Here is a 6,000-nt window from a genome sequence, read left to right as displayed (position 1 = left end):
GTTTTTCGCTGCTTCGATTTACATGGAATGCACGCCGTGTATAGCCGCGGGCTTGTCTCTTCCTTTGGGGCATTTGCGGCCTGTGCGCGCATCATCATCCGCTTTGCCTCTCATTTGCATAACGATACGCATTACGAACGAACTAGCATCGTAAAATCGAATTAATTAAGGTACATCAACCATGCAGAAACCTCACAGAAAAAAAAAGAACATCCATCGAAAACGAGCTAGTCGCGATTTACGTTAGCGACGCAATCACATCGCGACTATGCTTCGACAAGAGTTCGAGCCTGTTCGAGGATTAAAAATTGTAAAAGTTGCGAATTATTTAACTCCAAAATTTTGTTTCTATCAGTTGCTCTATTCCGATGAGGTATCGTCGCTTGAAACTTTCAGAAATTACGTCTATACGTGTTTAGAGGTAATATCGTGGAGCAAATGCACAGTGGAAATATCCAATGCGTAGTCAGACCTGAACTAACACACGAAACGTTGCACCACTATTTTTCTTTTTCTTTCTTAAAATTCCCTTCCTCTGTTTGTCGCGTGAGCGTGACTCGCGACGATTCGAGCGAAACTCACAAACCCGACAAAATTGTGTAAATTGTATCGATGGCAAGCACCATTGCGTTCTCGTGAAATTAATCGAGAGTCCGGCCTGTTCCTCCACTTCGTGAAAGAAACACGATCGGCTCGCAATATCGAATTCACGAGCGGCTCAAAAATTCGACTTTTAAATTATGTAAATTCGCGTGCCGTGAACCTGCAACTTTTTATTTCATTGCAATATTGTACAACGGACTTCGCGCGTGGAGAAAATTTGTCGTTGCGTCGCATGTAGCCTGTCACGGACTTTGATGTTACGAGGATACGCGACCACTTACTTTCAATTAATTTACTTACCGGTCGATTAAAGCGGGTCATGGACGTGAATCGAGTCCCGTAATTTAATGCCTCGGAAGCGAGTCACAAATGCACAAAAAAAAAAAAAGAAGAAAATAACAGCTTAAATAAACACGCAAGAAACGGGAATAATAGCTGAAGTAATATCTTTAAAAGCGCCGTTTTATGACTAAAACCTCTTTCTTTATTTACACAATCTCTAAAGCTTACCGTGTGATATTTAAAATTTCATGTAAAACTATGCAAAATCCAAGCCATCTTCCAAACGCAGAATCATTCGTTATATCCGTAACATCCAACGAAATGCTATATCCCATTAAACACGGTACTTAGAAACGAACGAAGCGTGCACGATTTCCATGTGGGAAGAATCACGTAGCCAGTAGCCCCGTGGGTTTAGCCGGCATGCTCCGGATTTCCTCGTGGTGCGAGTGGTAATTGCGCTACGAACGAACCACTGTACGGCACACGTAGCCGCCGACGGAGCCATGGGAAACGACCTCAGCAGTTAATACCGTTTCCATCGGTTACCGCGAGCCTTCGACCTCCTGTTTATCTAACTCCGTCACGTGCAGGCCGCTATTACGGCACTACGCCCACGCGACCCAACCGTGCACGTGCACGCTCATCGAACCATCCAAGGAATCCTTCGAGGGCGCGACCAGGGATATCTCGTGCCACGTTCCACGTGCGTATTCTCTTTACTGCTCGTGTTTCCACCAATCTGAAACATTCAGCTTGCTTACGGCCTCTGTGAATCGAGAGCTATTGGAGCAAGCTGAAGGTCGATAGAAATTTAGTCGGCTGTAAATACGTAAAGTATACGATACGATTATCGGCGATTCTTTCATCGGTTGCGCGAAATCGCGTAAAATAGAAAGATGGGGTTGCATCTAGTCGACGATACAATCGGCGATCGCGAAATAGACGACGCGCGAGACGACGTTTTCTGGGCGAGGCTATCGCGCTGACAAAAAGAAAAGCTACATTCCGCGCGAGATTCCACGCAACGTGGCCCGACATTGCGCGTGAAATCGCATCCAACTGCGCGCGTTATCCGCGCAAGGCGATCGCAGATCTCGGCTACTGATTTACGGCTGCCGTGAATCATAACGCCGACGCTACGTACCTCGCTCTCTCTTCTATGAAGATATCGCGCGACTCTCGATACTATCTCCGCGCTGCTATCGCGGTTTGATGGTTCGAACCGAGAGAAAGCCGAGTAGTATTGTCTGGAAGTTGTTGAATAACGTGGAATTGAGCAGAGCTTTACGTGAATATTACGTTTACGAATACATTGGTGGAAGATCGTTTCTAGTGAAAGTTCGTGACAGGATCGAGTGGAGACCTACAGAGATAGATGTTAATTTTGAGTTGAAAACGAATTAAAAATAGCGAAAGACAAAGAAAAAATAAAGGCTGGTGATGTCATTTTGTCAAACTGGAACGTTATGTATATGAAAGTTCACACAGTCGTTTCTCATCATCGGAGACAGCGAAGAGTTTGACCGAACGGCTCGACGTTCATCACAGTGACCACTGTCCGTTTGAAATTAATGAAGCTGAATCACTTCACGCCGTTATGATAGATTGCGAGCTCGTACTTTGAAGCTGGCCACATCTGGTACACAGAACCCATTGAGCAACCGTGTCTGAATAGTAGTGTATTAATATGCACAATTCCGACTGGCTCAATGGAGTAGTTCAAGAACAACGTTATGCGGTAAAATAGCAAATTTCACGTTGAAATTTCTAACTGCGATACCAGCGAAAGCTAATATCTGAATTGTAATTCGTTCTATCTGTTTTGACAGAAACAAAACATACAAAAGAGGATTTATTAAGTAGACGCTAAAATTCTCTATACTTTCGACTAATTTTCGTTTCCAAGTAGCAAGCTTTAAGACGTAGCTAATCGCGAATTCTCGTCTCGTCACAGCCACGCTTTCGCTTCAGCAGACACCATTGTCTTTGCAACCGCTTAGAAAGTTACCAAGCTTCCGTTCGTCGGCGGATAAACAGCCAGGAAGGAAACGCCTTTCAGCGATCACGTGAACGATTCTCGCATAAATTAACCGCAGCGGAATGAAGTGCGAGCAGCGCTGTGTATCCAGGACCGTTTGACTACCCTCTCCTCTTAAACGGCCATAATGAAACGATGAGATACGACGGGAAGAATGCGCGCTTGTTTGCGCTCTAAATTACCCCATTTGTAACGAGAAAGCGCGTTTCAAAAGAAGAAAAAGAAAGAAAAGGAAAGAACCTCCTCTTGCACGCGTGTCTTTTCTTTTTTCCCTTCGCTCGATTCATTTGCCAACATGCATAATAAATGTTTTTGACGTGTTTCCATACGCGCTCGTTACGCGCTGTGTTCACCGACTCACTTCTCTCTTATAAAATTATAAATGGGGCTTAGACGACCCAACTTCTTCGTAACTGCCTAAGGCGAACCACGGTAAAAAAAAAAAAGTGGAAGAGCTGGGGAATTTTCCTGAGAACAGTCGTACGGACAACGCGACTTGTTTCTCGCAAGTGTAACAGTACATCAGTCACAGTTTCCACACCGTCAACAGAGAAACGAAGAGTGGAACAAATGATAGGACGAAATTTGGCACTGGCAGCTAAAGCTCGGCCAACCAGGCGCCACAGAAAATTGTTCGAATAAATAATAGTTTACAGATAACGTGGAATCGTGCTGAAGACGTTTCCATGATTGGAATCAAGAGTTGCTTCTATTTATTTCCTCGCTCTTATATGCGCTCGACTATTGGAAAATCATTAAACCACTAAACGAATTACATCGATTCACCAGCGACTGATCGCAGGTCAGACGAGAGAAAAAGAGAGATATCCGCGTTAGCGCGGAATTATTTAACATTTACGTCGGCACAGCGCAGATTTATGCAAGCAGCAGAGCGTGGCCAGGGCGTGCGTTTTGCGAACAGGCCACCAAACGCTTTTATTGCAGCTACACCGAATTCATTACTACGCCTCGTTTACCCGGTATTCGTCTGCTCGTTATAATTGCTCCATTGTGTCCAGGACCGCGAAGCTGCCACGAGTAAAACGAACGTATACCCCTATCAAAGACAGAAAAGGTGGGAGAGAAAGCCAAGAGCCTTTAAAACCAGTCGACCACGCCATTGTGCTCCGGACTTTTCGCATAAAACGTCTTTACGGTCTAAACGGAACCCAATGACGCAACCAATCCTCGGCTGGAATCGCGAGAAGAGCGGCAATCGTAATCGTAAACGCGTTGATCGCGAGTTTACCAAAGAATTCGCCGCTTCTGTTTGCGTTAGATGTCCTTCCCGAAGGAACGAACGTTTTGTTTGGCTGAGAACAGTTCGAAGAAATTTCGAAGAAGATGAACAAGAAGAAAAAAAAAGAAAAGAAAAATACAAGAATTTTCGGTACAATGATAAAATAGACTTAAAAGTCAAGGAGAAGTTGGAAAAACAACTGGCCGAACAACAACTCGTTACCGACGAACTTTCCTCGATCGTCGCTGGGGAGATGTTCACCGAAGATTGCAGAACTTTTATTTTTGGGATTTTAACTACATACTGGCGTTGAAAACACATGTAAGTTTCTTGCGAATGTTATACAGATCGCGTGGAAATTGTATATAAGATAATCTTGGCGCGAACGCCACGAAACTTCGCAGACCAAGCTATCGATCTATGTCTGATCAAGTACGGAACATTTCTACTTGCTCGCGTAGAATTTCAAACTCCACAGCTAGCTCTGGAACTTTCGAAAACTTTCCAAGTTAATACGACTTACAAAGAGTAAAAACAGCGAAGGAAATAAGAAAACGAGTACATCGCTTTACATTTGCACGAAGTTTCATTCACAACAACCTGTATCCGACTCGATATCGAATCACTCGATACGCCCTCGTCTGTACCAATAAACTCTGCCACCCTATGTTCAAAATATGCAAACAGTGAACCGGATAGGTGCAATCATCGATCGTCACCCTCGCTGAAATAACGTTAACGACACGCGCAGTGTTCCAGCTGGTATTTTTCTTACATGAGCGGTCGAGTACCGGATCCAGGAGAAACTCGTTTCAAAAGTGCTCGCCAAGATTCGACGAAAAACGCGCGCGAGAGCATTGCAAGAAGATAATGGGGAATAAACGAGCCCACGCGAGCCGAGCCGAGCCGAGCCGAGACGCGGGCGAAAAATCGGCGACGGAAACTCGTTGAAACGAGCCTGCACGTGGAAATAAAGAAGTCGGAAAACGGGCCTATGGAAACAACGCTAACCTGTCTACTATCCGCCGCACCAGAGCAAACGCGAAAAAATTTTATTAGCTCGTTTCATGCATAATAACGCGCAGGTTGCATGCGTAATGCGGTCGGGTGCAGCGGACCGGCGTCAGGGCCGCCTCGACCAGCTTTATCTTCCCTTCGTGTTTGTCTACTTTCGTCTATATTTTTTCCGTTACTGGTCTTTATTGTTGGTGCAACGACTCGTTTCTGAGTTTAACACCCTCTATCATACGATGCTGTGTAATTTGAAAGTTACGTACCTACGGTGACTCACGAAAATATTTGAATATCTGCCATAGAAAATTTTTATATGCGTATTATGTGCGCTATATAAAACACTTTGAAACTTGATTAACGCTGTAATGGGACACGGCTATCGCGATTAGCAGATACGTATATCTGGTAAGAAATTATATAGCACGAGTAAGCACCTTAAGCACATAACGAGACCCAAACGAGTAACGTTATCTTTTATGGACATTGACAGTAATAAAATGGTGTGTTCGAAAATTGTCTCGCTGGAACATTATGGTCGATGAATAATACAAGATTCTGCAAGTGCCGCGATAAAATGTATTAAATAACAGAATAGTGTTTTCAATTCACTCGAGTGTCTTGGAAAATACCTAAGGGCCGACGTTTTGATAGTTTAAAGTTATATTTCCCGTCGAGTCGGATACACCGGCCCTGACACACGCACATCTGCATCTTCTCGGGCATGAAACGGACGCCAGTCCCTGCACACACCAAGCGTTTTACGATTATTCCCCTAGGCGAGCCATAACTTCATCGCGCATCCTCCTAACTGATTCAGATT

The 6,000-nt window shown here is 44.4% G+C and overlaps 1 long non-coding RNA gene across 1 annotated transcript in view; it reads right to left on the bottom strand.

The window, feature by feature from the left end:
- Nucleotides 1-499: 499 nt before the first annotated feature.
- The window catches only part of LOC117243629, a 69,412-nt gene continuing 63,911 nt past the window's right edge, over nt 500-6,000 (bottom strand). Inside the window, exon 4 of the long non-coding RNA XR_004495483.1 lies at nt 500-1,627. This is a non-coding gene — a long non-coding RNA (uncharacterized LOC117243629). The remainder of the gene's footprint in view (nt 1,628-6,000) is intronic.

This window comes from Bombus vosnesenskii, unplaced genomic scaffold, assembly GCF_011952255.1.
Source record: "Bombus vosnesenskii isolate JDL3184/JDL3185 unplaced genomic scaffold, Bvos_JDL3184-5_v1.1 scf7180000013266, whole genome shotgun sequence".
Lineage (NCBI taxonomy): Eukaryota > Metazoa > Arthropoda > Insecta > Hymenoptera > Apidae > Bombus > Bombus vosnesenskii.
This window is presented reverse-complemented; position numbering and strand designations above follow the sequence as displayed.